The sequence below is a fragment of the Mustela putorius genome, unplaced genomic scaffold (genome assembly GCF_011764305.1).
Source record: "Mustela putorius furo isolate JIRA1106 unplaced genomic scaffold, ASM1176430v1.1 tig00000228_pilon_pilon_pilon, whole genome shotgun sequence".
Taxonomy (NCBI): Eukaryota; Metazoa; Chordata; class Mammalia; order Carnivora; family Mustelidae; genus Mustela; species Mustela putorius.
This window is the reverse complement of record NW_025421322.1, coordinates 24,634,495-24,649,530: the sequence shown is the minus strand read 5'-3', so window position 1 is coordinate 24,649,530 and position 15,036 is coordinate 24,634,495.

Sequence of the window (15,036 nt, the reverse complement as noted above, 5' to 3'; positions counted from 1 at the left end):
CTCATAGAGTAATTTTGTTCCCATTTTGCAAATGAGGAAACAAGTATTGGCATCCCTGTTTACTTGTCTAAGGTCATGAAACTATTGAGGCCAGAGTCAAATGTTGGGGCGCCTGGCTGGCTCAGTCGGAACTGAATGTCATTCTTGATCTCAGGGTTGTGAGTTCTAGCCTCAGACCGGGTGTAGAGATTACTAAAAATTAAATAAATAAATAACACTACAAAACAAAATAAAACAAATGTAGACCTCTCTGGCTCCATTATCTCACTTTGCTGTTCCTGCACCGGATTGGTGTGGTTCTGAATTCTTCCAGAAGACCTATTTCCTGGACCAGAAAATAATTTATTGCGAACGTGGGTTAAAAATCTCTGGGAACTTTTGTAACAAGATTCTGTTTTATCTCCTTGGAAAAAGGGTTTATTTGCACATTAAAAGGAGTGTTGGTAAACAAAGATGTTGAGAGCACTAAAAAAAAAAAAATAATAAAGCACTGAGTCAAGTGGGGCTGGGGGAGGGTATGGTTAGACAGTAGACAGGGATAATTTTGCCTGTCTAGCACTGTCCCTACCCTGGCCCCCTATCTCCTCAACACTTCCCTGCCCCTGCACTGTTACACACACTTCTGGGAAATGCTTCTAGCCCACATCTCACTGGTCAAATGATTGGTTCAGGGGTGGGGTCTGACTCGGCTGAGCCAATCAGAGATTTGGGGGGATTTAAAAAAAAAGATTTTATTTATTTATTTGACACACACAGAGAGATCACAAGTAGGCAGAGAGGCAGGCGGGGGGGCAGGCAGGGGGGGGAAGGCTCTGCACAGAGCAGAGAGTCTGATGTGGGACTCCATCCCAGGACCCTGAGATCATGACCTTAGCCAAAAGCAGAGGCTTTACCCACTGAGCCCCCCAGGTGCCCCTCTTTTGGGATTTTTGAAGTTGAGACTGAGTGCTCCCAAGTCTCTGGTAGCAAAGGCTGGGAGCTTGGGGAGGAGAAAGAAAAAAAAAAAAAAAGGAGAGATAGTGAAAGAACATTTTATTCCTGCAGCATTTATGTCTCTTGCTCTAAATGTCCCAGAAGCTTTCCTGGACTCCTGTCCTTCCTATACTCTGGTTATTTGAGCTAAAACATTGCTTTCTATTTCTAAAATAGATGTAATTGGAAGGAAAAAAAGTCAGAGAAGGCTTCAAGAGGGTGATACATGAGCTGGGTCTGGAAAGATGAATAGGGGTTTAGAGGCAGAGACGTTAGGGAGGGAAAGAGCATCTGCAGAAAGACAGGGGCACTTCTAGAAACTAAAAATGCTTAGCGTAATTAAAGCACAGGACGCACAAGGAGATATTATGCAGGTAAAGTGTTCAGCACCAAAAAACCCTCCATAATAATAACAACAGCAAGTACTATTGTTATGTGGATGAATAGTGAAGAGTGAGACACATGTCAAAGTCAGAATAGAAGAGACCCAGACTGCCATTCTAAGGACTTTGGATCTTATTCTAAAAAAGGTTCTAGGGAAACTTGTGGTTTCTGGACACATCCCTCTGACTGCAGGAGAAAGATTACTTAAAAGAGTTTGAGGCTTGAGGCAGGAGGAGGGTGGGAGCTGTTGTTTCACGTGAGACAGTCACCATAAAAGGAATCCAAACAGGCAAGAGCTACGATGACAAGGGTGCCCTGATGTATCCTGTAGGAAAGCTGACATCGCAAAGGAAAGAGTTGTGTTTCATCAGTGAAACAGAAATGGGTGTTACGCTGCTAACTGATGCAAACCCAGGCCATGTTTTCCATTTCCTAGATGACTCAGCTGTTCAGCGTGGTGGGGAAGGGGGCGCACGAGGCAAGGGCCACTACAGGTGAACTGTGACACAGCGCCCCTCCCCCACCCGTTCAACACGACTCAGAAGAGAAAAAGAAAATCAAAGAGACATGCTCCAAGTTACTTAAATAAATATTCATGTCTAGGTGTTCTCATATAAAACAGACATGAAAGCAACCGAGGGCAGTGTTTCCTGTGTCATCAAAAGGATGTGGCGACCACAGCTGGAATGGCCCAGTATCAAAGTGGCGGGGGAAACGTGATGTTGATTTTGAGACAGGCGACCAGGCCCTCCCCATATGCAATGATCATTCCCACTGCTGACATAGATTGCGGTTTCTAAAAGGCCTCGGGCAGGCTTGAAGGAAGGAGGAGATCAGAGAGCTAAGCTCCCTATTCCATGGCAGAATGGGCCGTGGCTGCAACGTTCCAGTCTTTACAGCCATTTCACGTGGGCGGGAGAGGAGGCGGCTGTGGAATTCTTGACCCGGATCATGTCCACAACTGTACTAAGAAAGACAGCCGGTAGCCACCCTCTTAGTCCCAACCGCATCCTATCCCCTCTGACGGATGGGGTGTAATTTTATCATCCCTCTATTGTTGGCCGTTGGGTTTTAAAAAATTATATGCAGACTTTATGCCAGAGACATTAATGTCTAAGTGCGGTAGGGTAGGCACTAGTCAAAGGCAGCATGGGAAGGTTCTGTTGGAAGCTTAAACCTTGACATTGTGCTCTGCCGGTGGTAGTCTATCCCCAAGGTCTCCCTGAGCAGAGGATCTCAGGGTCAGAGTGTGGGGAGTACGTCCCACAGAGCTGAATAACTAATCTTGATTCACAAATTCCTAATGACATTTGCGGGCTCAGAGGACAGGCTATCAATCACATGTGACAGGATGCCAGTAAACTGTGAGTAAAATACCTCGAATTGTGTAAGGGAGGGTAGGCGAACTGGACAAAGTGTTTATTGTGCATTAAAGGATTCGAGGACCGTGTGGCCTTCTTCCTCCAGTGCACACTCTGGGCCGTGTGTGACAGCCCAGTGAGGGGGACCCGCAAGAAATCTGCCCCTAACAGAGCAGGCTCTCCAGTCTCTTCTGATTTTTATGTGGCCTTACTCAACAGTAAAAACCATCTTTCCCAAGTAATTAAAGATTTTATTTATGTATTTGAGAGAGAGAGAGAGAGAGAGCGTGCTTGTGCGGGGCTGGGGGTGGGGAGAAGAGCAGAGGGAGGGGGAGAAGCAGACTCCCAGCTGGGCAGGGAGCCCCACTCAGGGCTCGATCCCAGGACCCTGGGATCACGACCAGAACCAAAGGCAGATGCTTAACCAACTGAGCCACCCATGTGCCTCCCCAAGTAATTTTTCTAAAATAATTTTTTTAGAGCAGTTTTAAGTTCACAGAGACATTAAGAGAAAGGTAAACAGATTTTCCCGTATATCTCCTGCCCCTACCAGAGAGGGATACTTTTTTTTTTTTTAATTTATTTTATTTGACAGAGAGACAGAGATCACAAGTAGGCAGAGAGGCAGGCAGAGAGAGAGGAGGAAGCAGGCTCCCCGCTGAGCAGAGAGCCCGATGTGGGGCTCGATCTCAGGACCCTGAGATCATCACCTGAGCTGAAGGCAGAGGCTTAACCCACTGAGCCACCCAGGCACCCCAGAGAGGGATACTTCTGTTCTAGCTGATGAACCTACATGGACACATCATTATTTCCCAGAGCCCCTGGGGTATATGTTTCTCTCCTGGTGTTGTACATTCTATGGATGTGGACATTATAATCTCATACAGAGTATTTTCATTGCCCTAAAAATCCTCTGTTCTGCACTTACTCGTCCCTCCCGTCTCCCTTTTACCCAAGTACTTCTGTTGTCGTTAAATAATGGCTTTGAAAAATACTGCAAGCAACTTCCTGCATGAGGAAAAGGAAAGGTAAGATAGGGTATGCACTATGGGATTGCCTCTTTCACCCCGAGAACTAAAAGGGTGTTGCTCTGCCTGTAGTGGCCTAACCTATCTGGAGTCAGAGAATGATGGGGCTATGTCCCATGGGACTGAGTAATCTGGGTTTGCATAAAATTAAAATCTCTAACTCATGCGTACCATGAACACAGAGTCTTAATTTTGCATAGTCCGACCTGTTCTCCACGGAAGTATGTTGCCTAAGTCCATTGGCTCCAACGTCTCCCAGTACGCTAACCTTGGGCATAGCATTTAACCTCTCTGTGATTTCGTCATCTGTAAAATTGGAATTACGATAGGAGCAAGCCCATAGAATTGTGTAGAGTTTAGAACAGTATTGGCATGTGGAAGTCCTCAATGAATGCTGGCTGTTATCATGACTGTTATTAATTTTTATATCTTCCCTTATGAGACCACCCAGAATGTTACAGACGTTGCTGGTTATTATCTACAGACAAGAAATGGGCAACCACATTATGCTTTTCTCACTGGCAGTGTAGCACAGAGCAATCATTTGGAGGGCTCCATGACCATTACTTAGCACTACAAATATACACAAAATAATAATACGATAAAAATGTGCACACCCAGGATGTCTCTGGTGCTACCTTCATCTGTATTCTCAAAGCATACTCTGCTAAGCTATGACGGGAATCCATCCTCTGCGTGATGATTTCATTTGTTCCCTCTCAACACACCACAGACTCCTAAATATCGCATTATTGCTATTTAAGCCTTTCTAAGGAAAGTACCAGTGATGTGCTGATAAATGGAACAACTGACCCTCTGGACAAAAAAAAAAAAGCCCTGGTTTGTAGCATGCAAATATTCCTACAATTCAAGACCAATTTCAAGCTAGCAACGGGATGTCATCGGAAAGAGGTCAGCAATAGTACACTGTTACGTAGTATGTTCCCTCTATCCCTCTACAGATACAATGGACACAAATAACCTCAAGACCACTGATAATTGTAAAACGTGGTATTTTTTCAAGTCATCCAACGTTTCAGTGGTCTGTGGCTGTGTAACAAATTGCCTCAGAATTTATTGGCTTAAAACAAAAATGATTCCCTAAATTCCACAGTTCTGTGAGTTGACCCTGCTCAGCTCAACAGTCCTGCTGCTCCAAGGATTACAGCCTTGGTCATGAATGGAGCTCATCTGGGGATTAAATATCCAAGATGGCTTCTCATCTACCAATGTCTCTGCCCACAGGGCCTCTCCTCATTTGGCAGCCTAGCTGGAGTTTCTTTATATGGCACTGGGCTCGAAGACAGGAATGCTCTAGTAGGATAGGCCTGCATGAAGAAGTGTTTACCAAGCCTCTGCTTGCTTCCTCAGGCCTGCTAATGTCCCATTGGCTAAAACAAGTCACATGGGTCGGTCTAGACTCAGTGGAGAAGGGAACTACACACCTGCATGATCCCAAGAGATGTGTTTTGTTGGAGATGCCTAATGTGATGGTTGACCACAGATGACATCAGGAAATCCCAGAGGCACATTCAGTGGGAGTACATATGGGAATACATCCTCCTTTGAAGGGGTATGAGAGGGTTGTCCTACTGTGTGTGTGTGTGTATGTGTGTGTGCGCGCGCGCGGGTGCATGCACACACGCGAGCGCATCTTGGGGAGGTAAGGGATGTTGCAAATGTAGGAGGAAGAGTGGACAAGCATTGTAAGCAACTCAGTGATTCTTAACCAAGAGTTAAGCCCTCAGACCCCAGAGGATATTGGGCCATGTCTGCAGACATTTTTGATTGTCATAACCGAGAAGACGGGTGCTACTGTCTCATGGTGCCAAAGATGCTGCTGATCATCCTACCATTCACAGGGAAGCCCTCACTAACAAAGAACTGTTTGACCCGAGGTGTCAACAGTGCTGGGGCTGTGAGACCCCGCGTGGATCTCAACACACACACAAATCTGGCTGCTTAGCGTGCACTCTTTCTTGCCAACACATTTTTTTCCTATTGCCTTTGACAGCATGTACAAGATAGAAAACGCTTTCAGAGCTCTCTAAACGCATGTCCAGTCTACTTGGACTGGCTTCAGACAAACGTGACAGATGTAGCTTTTTCGGTTCCAGTGCCTTGCCAGTCAAGCATATCCATGTTTGCACATTACATCTGTGGCATCGGCAACAACGTCCCATGACTAAAGGAGTTTGCATAGCCAGCTTCCACGAAACACCTTGAATTACTTTTCCTCCAAGTCTTCTGGCTTACAGGTGCTCTTTGCTTTCGCCAGGTAAGCTATTTTGTTCCACTCCTCATGGTATTAAGACGACACTTGCCCTCTCCCTGCAAAGGAGGTCCTCATTCACTAGTTCGATAAATATCCGTGGTGCTCCTGTGTGGGCAAAGGCTGTTCTGGGCGCTGGGGAATGGCTGTGAATGAGACAAAAATGGCCCTTAGCCGGGACTTGCATTCTGGTTGAGAAGACAGAGAAAGATTGAGAAAATAATTTATATCACGTCAGGCAATGAAAAGTGAATAATTTTTTGAAGATTTTATTTGTTAGAGAGAGAGACAGAGACAATGTGAGGGGGGAGGGACAGAGGGAGAAACAGACTCCCCGCTGAGCAGGGTGTCGGGACTTGATCCCAGGCTCAATCCCAGGACTCTCAGCCGACAGAGCCCCCCATGCACCCCGAAGTGAAGACACATTTAAGCAGGGTAAAGGGCTGAGCAGGAAGGGCACGACGACACCTGGGTTGAGGTGTGCAAGGAAGTCACTGCTGGCCGGTATTGTCTGAGCAGATAGCTGAGCGCCGTGCAGGAAGGAGACACAAAGACAGGTTTTTGGCAGCGTACTCTCTGCTCTGTGGAAGACATATATATTGGCTTCCCAGGGCTGCTGTAACAAAGTATTGCAAACGGGTTGGCTTAAAACTGTGAAATTTATTCTCAGACAGCTCCAGGGGCTAGAAGTCCAGAAGCAAAGCATTGGCAGGGTTGGTTCCTTCTGGAGGCTCTGAGGGACAGTCCGGTCCATGCTTCTCTCCTAGGTCCTGGTCCGGGTGGGCAATCCTGGGCTTACACACGTGCCACTCCAGTCTCTGCCCTTGTCTTCCCATAGCCCTCTCCCCCTACATTTCCTCTTTCTGTAAGTATAGCAAGTCATTGCTAATCCAGTGGACAGACTCACCCTCATCTAGTATGATCTCATTTAAATGTGGTTACACCTGCAAATACTATTTTCAGATAACATCACATTCACAGGTACCGGGGTTTAGGATTTTAATACATCTATTTGGGGAACGTATTTCAGCTTCTAACATGATTGTTTGGGGTTATCACAATGACTAAGGGCGCAACAGGAGTTTAGGAAAGGGGTCAGGGAGGCTAGGCAGACATCCTACAGTGTACAAAATGGTCCTGCATCCTTCTGAACGTTTCCAACGTATTCCTGTTAAGTGAAAATCCTGTTAGTAATATATGAACCAGATCCTGATTCTGTTTTAAATGGAAACATAAAGAATATTTACAGGGACTTAGTATGCTCCAAATTCTCCCGGAATGCAGCTACTGGACTCACTGAGATGATTGTATTTGTTCTTTTTTGTTTGGTTTCATTTTTTAAATTTTAATGTATTTGACATGTACCATTGTTTAAATTTATGGTGCATATACTTACTGTTTCCAATGTGTATGTGTGTACAATTTCCTCTGTCTTACATAAAAAATGGCATATTATATATAAACTATTTGCAGTTTTTTTTTTTCACTTACTAAGGTATCCTGAAAATCACTCTGTATGTATTCAGAGAGATCTTCCTTATTCTTTCAAATCATTCTGATGTTTGAATGTACAAAAGTCTGCAACCTATCTCCTTTGTATGGGCACTTGGGTCCTTTCCAATATGTTGCAATTATAAAAACACAATAAATAACCTGGTATCTGACTTTTGTACAGTTTATTTGTTTGTTTTTTGGTACTCTTCCAGCTTTATTTTCAGGGTAAGTTACTAAAATTGCCATTGTTATGTTAAAGGGTAAATGTATATGTGTTTCTATTCTTGAGGGATTATACTATTTTTTTTTCCAACCTGCTAGGTGAAAAATAGTTATCTCAGTATGGTTTAAAGTTGCATTTCTCTTATTATGAGAAAAGTTGAATATCTTTTAAAATGCTTCAGGATAATCTATTTTCTGGTTAATTATCTGTGCATTTTGCCCATTTCTCTATTGGGTTTTGGTCTTTTTTCCTCTCATTTTTTAATAAGTTTTTTTAAACGTAATCTCTACACCCAGCATAGGGCTGGACCTCACAACCACGAGATCAAGTGTTTCACACCTTACAGACTGAGCCAGTGAGGTACTCCTCCCTCAATTTTTTTTTAAACTAGTTCTTCATATATTTGGAGGTAGTAGTCTTTTACCTGTAATAAATCTTGAAACTATTTTCTCCCACTTTGTCATTTACCTTTTGACTTGGTGACTTTCTTGTCATGCAAATAAATTTTATTTTTACATAGCTCAATCTGGTCAGACTGCTATTTTATGACATATGAATTTTGATGTCTTTTCTTTTCTTTTTTTTTTTTAAGATTTTATTTATTTATTTGACAGAGAAATCACAAGTACACTGAGAGGCAGGCAGAGAGAGAGAGAAGGAAGCAGGCTCCCTGCTGAGCAGAGAGCCCGATGTGGGACTCGATCCCAGGACCCTGAGATCATGACCTGAGCCGAAGGCAGCGGCTTAACCCACTGAGCCACCCAGGCGCCCTTGATGTCTTTTCTTTATTCAGAACTTTCCCAACAGTTGTCATCTATTACGCATAATCGTGTAACCAGTGCGGGGCTGTGGTGATGTTTGAGTTACAAACACGACACGTGGGTATCTGTCTGCGTTTGTAGCTTTTTGGTCACATTACTCAGTCTAGACCAGACTATTGCATTACATCTGCTAATGTAGTTGTGCCTGGGAATTAATATATTAGAATGCATATTATAGTATAAATTATTTTCCTTTTTATCATTTATGACAAGTAAGCATTAGAGTTATTCTATTGGAACTATAATTCGTGACTGATGGTTTTCATTTGGGGAGCTAATATTTGTTTTAGAAGAGGGTATTTGGTCTGATAGGGTTCAGCACTCCTTCTCTAGAGGAAGCATGTTTCCAGCTATGGGTCCAGCAAACATGTGTGCTGTCTTGGCTTTTCCAGGGCAGGGAACTCAAATGAGGCTGGAACGATGTGACAAGGGGAGACGTGGGAGGAATGAGTCACAGAAGTAACCAGGGTTCAGATCATCGAGCACCTTGAAGGTCATGGGAAGAGCTTTTCATCACACTTAGAATAAAATTCAGCAGAGCTTTGAGCAAGGGAGTGGCAGGAGCTGATTTAGGCTCCTGTGTGAGAACGCAGAGGACACCCTGGAGGGCCGGGGCATCCATCAGGAGTCCACGGAGGAAGCCCAGGTGCTAAGGGGTAGGAGGTCAGGATGGAGGGTAGTCCAGGGGAGGTGTTGCAAAGCAGTTGGTTTGGGGATATATTTTGAAGCTGGAGAAACCTGGATTCACTCGTGAAATTTATTCAGTCTTCTTCTTTTTTTTTTTTTTAAGATTTCATTTATTTATTTATTTATTATTTTAAAAAGATTTTTATTTATTTATTTGACAGAGATCTCAAGTAGGCAGAGAGGCAGGCAGAGAGAGAGGAGGAAGCAGGCTCCCCTCTGAGCAGAAAGCCCGATGCGGGGCTCGATCCCAGGACCCTGAGATCATGACCTGAGCTTAAGGCAGAGGCTTAACCCACCCACTTAAGCCACTCAGGTGCCCCAGATTTATTCAGTTTTGCATGAAGAGTTATACAAGCCAGTTTTTCCACTTCAAGGAGCGTATACTCTAGAGGATGAGACCCTTACCCTACAGACACAGAAACAATTATAAAACAATATGCTGAGGGCAATGATGGTGATTTGTGTGGTGTTCTCGGATGTGGAGGAAGTGGGGAAGCGCTAACATAGGCAGGGGGATGGTGACGAGAAGTGGGGAGGGGGCTAGGGACAATTTCTAAAATGAATAATTGATCCCTTCAGTGAGTATTTCTTGAGCACCTACTAGGTACTAGGCACAGTTGTAGGCACTGGAGATACAGAAGCGAACAAAAGAAGCATCTTATCCCTGTGGAACTCACAGCTAGAAGTCACAAACTGAGATCTTTTTTGGTGGAAGCAATCAATACTTGTTAGTGCGTATGGAACATAATTTATTGATGTTGTAAAACTATATATAGTCATAAGATTCTGGAAGGCCATTCCCTTGAGGCATCTGAAATGTTTTCCGATGGAAAGAAAAGGGAAGAGGAGGAGGGTTTTGGCTGGAGTGGGAGGGAGGGCCAGTAGGGCTGGACTGACTTTTCAAAACAGACCCTAAATTCAGAACCTGCCCTTGCTGGTACCCTGATCTTGAACTTCTAGCCTTCAGAATTGTGAGGTAAAAATTTCCGTTGTTTGTAACCACCCAGACTAGAGCACTCTGTTGGCTGGCTGAATTAAAGAGTACAACCTTGGGCTCTGCGTAGACCTGGTTTTAAGTCTTATGTTTGCACTTGCTAGCAAGTGGCAAGTTACTTCACTTTTCTGAGGCTGTTTCTTCAATTACAAATAAGAATAAAAGTACCTAGAAGCGTTGAAATTTTCTTTCTTTCTTTTTTTTTTTTTAAGATTTTATTTATTTATTTTAGAGAGAGAGCCAGTGAGAGCGGGAGAGGCAGAAGGAGAGAGTATCTCAAGCTGACTCCATACTGAGCGCAGAGCCTGACATGGGGCTCGGTCCTAGGACCCTGAGATCTTGATCTGACTGAGCTGAAGCCAAGAGTCAGATGATTAACTGACTGTGCCACCCGGGCCCCCCAGGTTGAGATGTTCTTGTGAAGACTTATTAAGCCCATACCCATAAAGTGTCAAATTATTAATACTCAACACATATTATTAGTAAAAAGAAAAAGAAGCTAGCTATTAGTATACAAAACATACATGTGAAGATGTTCAAGCTGTATTTAACAGCTTTGACAACTGTCAAAGGATCATGCTACACCACTAGCAGAGTATTATTTAGTCATTACAATGATAGTTATGAATATGAAAGGGATTATTTTTTCCCAAATACTTCCGCATAAACTCTGGTCCGGCCAGCCTGGTTTACTCGTCCAAAAAAACATTAAGTGCCTCCCACTTGCTGGCCCTCTGTGTTGGTTACTAGAGTAAAACTAGTATGTGTGAGATGTTTTGGAGTTTATAAAGAACTTTGACATTTGTCAGTGACATTGTCACTGAAGTCTAGCAAAGCGGTTCAAAGATGGACTCAGACTTGCACTGGAATCACCAGGCATTGTTATGAGACCTTGGATGAGTTAGATGAGGTCTGTTTCTCAGTTTCTGTAACAGTAATAATTCTATACCTGCCTGTGGGGTTAGTGTACCCATGAAGGGAGACAGTACTTGGGAACCTCAAGCCTGGAGTTTGGTAAACAGCAGCCTCTCAATTCAAACAGACAAACAACAAACAACTTTGATGTAGCGGCAGATAATACTATTACAATTATTAGGGACTTGCCCATGGTCCCGTAGGATCAGTGAAGGTCATACAGTCAGCAAAGGACAGAGGCAGGACTGGAATCCAGATTCATTCTTTTATGGTTGTAGAAGCTGACTTTATTTAGTACATAAGCACATACATACATGCGCACACCTGCACATCAAAATAACACATGTGAAATGCTTTATATGGTGTTTAGTAACTGCCTTGTCCCCCAGCCCGGTGTGCCAAACTCTTTAAAGCTTCCCAGACTTATGACTAAAAATATAGGACCGGTCCTGCCAGGTATGACAGATAAATGATTATTCTTGCCATAGCTTCACCTGTAAGATGGGGCTAATGAAATTGCCTACTAGTTCACGTAGGGATTAATTACATCTTTGCAATATGCTTTGAATTTCTCAAAGATGCCACGTGGGTTGCAGGCATCCATTAGGATGGTGTTCCTGTGTGACTGTTGTGACCGCCCCTGTCTGTCAGCATCACTCAGTGCCAAGCTTCGGAGCTAGGCAATATTGTGCTCGTAATTGTTGGTCTCCCCCACCAGCTTTTTAAACTCCTTTTTAAAGAGAAACAATTGGAAATACACTTTAACACAGCAGGAAAGACAGTTACGGTCATCTTTTCTACCTCTCAATCTTAAGTTTTTGACATTGAACCTGTTCCTTTCTGAACAAACCTCCTTTCTACATATTTCGAAAATTAATTTTAAAATACATAGTACATATAGTTGGGACATTTAAAAGGTATCAAGGGGGCGCCTGGGTGGTTCAATGGGTTAAAGCCTCTCCTCTGCCTTGGGCTCAGGTCATGATCCCGGGGTCCTGGGATCGAGCCCCGAATCGGGCTCTCTGCTCAGCAGGGAGCCTGCTCCCCCCACCCCGCCTGCCTCTCTGCCTACTTGTGATCTCTGTCAAATAAATAAATAAAATCTTTAAAAAAAATAAAAGGTATAAAAGAATATGCAGTAAAATGTCTCTTTCCTACTCTTGTCTCCCAGCCTTTGAGTTTCCCTTCCTAGAGGTAACTGCTGTTCCAAGCAAATACCATGTGTATATTGTGTGTGTGCTTTCTGTACAATACAACCATGTCATGGCATAGTGTCTACATTGTACTGTAACTCTCGTGTCCTTATTGCTATATTATTAGAGATCATTCCATTTTGGGGTGTAGGAAGTTATTGTTTTCCAGTAAAGGTTGATAGTATTTGAGCATAGGGACAAACCATAGTTTAATCAGTTTCTTATTGATGGATAATCAGATATTTCCAATCTCTTGTGCACTTAAGAAAACAAAAAGTTGGGAGTCTATCTAAAGCTTCAATTCCTAGAAATGCGTTTCAATATTGCTAAAGTGCTTGCTAGAGAGGCTATACCAATGTATATTCTCATCAATAATTCATAAGAACGCCTATTTCCCCCATGCTTCCACAATGTTTCCTAGAACTTACCTAATCATTATCTGCATGTTTTAAAATGATAACTTGTGTTAATGACAGTAACACTGGGACTTCCTTACAAGGTAAGCAATTAAAGTCTAGAGCAAGCTGTTTGGGAACATTGGGGAAGTCCTCTATTTAAGATAGCTAAGAATAAACCACCTTTTTCTTGCCCAGAATAGTTTATCACAATATATAGTGATTTTACAGAGAGAAACAGAAAAATCCTGAATGTCCATCTAGTCTGACAGTTCTCAAAGAATGGTCTGCAGATAACTTGGATCAGAATCACATGGTGGGAGAGGATAGGGTTTTGAAAATGCAGATTTCTATTTCTAAAAGTGATACGCTTTCACTGTAAAACATTTCGAAAAGAGAATAGTAATAATGTTGATGTTCCTTTAAGGCCTAGACATGAATTTATCTCATTTGAATCTTAACAACAATCCTATGAATGCAGTACTATTGTTCTCCCTTCTCCCATTTTACAGATGAGGAAACTGAGGCACAGCAAGATTGTAATTTTTACAATTTCATCAGAGAAACCTTCCTTGGCTTTCCACAAAAGCTAGATAACCCATTTTCTCTTATTGTACCTTGGATACAATGGGTAGTTGGGAGGTGCAGAGAATGAATCTCAGGCAGTATCTTCAAATATGTTATTTATACAATGCTCTGGCTTTTATTGTATATCAAAATTATGTTCTAAGGTTGTACTAATTTATATTCCTACCAGCTTTGTATAAATGATGAGTTTTCTCATATATTCACTACGCTTGATATCCATTAGTTCCCCAAATGTTACATGTTTTTATCAGACTGTGGAATACTTAGTGCCCTTTTATTGTGTACAAACTGTTTTTTGCTAATGGACATCAGGGATGTTGTGCTAAGAAATTCTAAAATAGTATATCATTCAAAAACTATGTACTGTATGTACATAGTACATAGTACATACAGTACTATGTACTGTATGGTGTCTAACATAACATAATAAAAAAAATAAAATCCATTGTTGAACACACTTTGCTGTTTGAAATTTTATTGGTATAGATGGAAAATTCCATTCTCCCCCGACAGATCTGAACTATATGGGTCATTCTAACACGTGATTTTCAATCTAGGTGCAAATCCTTCCATAAGGAAAGGTCTGATCTGAAAGGTCAGACCCAATAGTCCACATTTATCCTAAATTTGAGATTTCAAAGGAAAGAGGACCTCTGGTCTGCTTCTCAGCTCAGGCCTAGGCTTGATGTTAACACTTTTACACACAGCACTGCTTTGCTTTGAACCCACCAAAACACTGCTTCATTTAAGTTTTACCAAAATTTTACTTCACCCACTCTTTTGATTGATGAGATGGTCCAGGTTCCTCTAGAGTGCAGTGCCCCCTTCTGCAGCAAATAAAGCTAATTCTGGACTACAGGTGTGTCCCTAGTGGTTTTTATTGGATGGCTTAATCAAAAAAAATTTTTTTTTTAGTGTAATCAAACTTAAACTGCAGGACCTACATCTGAAAACAACAGGAAAAGTTCTATCTTCCTATCTTTTTACAGATTCTTTTAAGAATAGGACGGATTCTCTTCTACTTGTAATTTAAAATCCTACTTGATAGTTAAGATCATTTCTACCTTCAGCCCCTCCAACATTCGAAGCTGGTTGGAGCGGCTGTTTTCTCGGCGTGGAAAACTCCCCAGTTCTTTGCCTGGGGCGGTAGTGGGGTAGCGGGGGTGGTTCAGCTCAAAGGTCACCTCACCGAAGAAGTTCTTCCTGATCATTCTCATCTAAAGTAGCTATCTTTTCCACAGTCCCCTGCTCCCACCCCGCCACTCCTATTTTATTATATTCTTTACTTTTTTTCACTCGCTGAAATTACCGTATTCACTTATTTAGCAGTTGTCTATCCTCATTAGAATGTAAGCTCCAGGAGAGAAGGTACCGCGACAGCTGCGATAGTCGCAGGATCCCCGGGGCCTGGGACTCACCTCACACTTGCTAAGGCCCCCGCACAGACATTTGTCGAATGCAAGAACAAACGAGGAAGAGTGTGATGGTCCTCCTTCCTTTTTAAACACCGCCCGAGAAGACCCACCTGGATTACAAACCCGGCTTGAACTAAGTAGCAGGCGTTCAGCTTCGCCATTGGTTGGAGTATTTGCCGTTGCCCCTAGCAACCACTGTTCCCCACCAGTCGTGTCTTCGCCTCTTATGGCCCCGCCCCCATGGCCCCGCCCCCGAACCGCCGAGCTTTTCAACCCAGCGGCAAAAATCCGTGC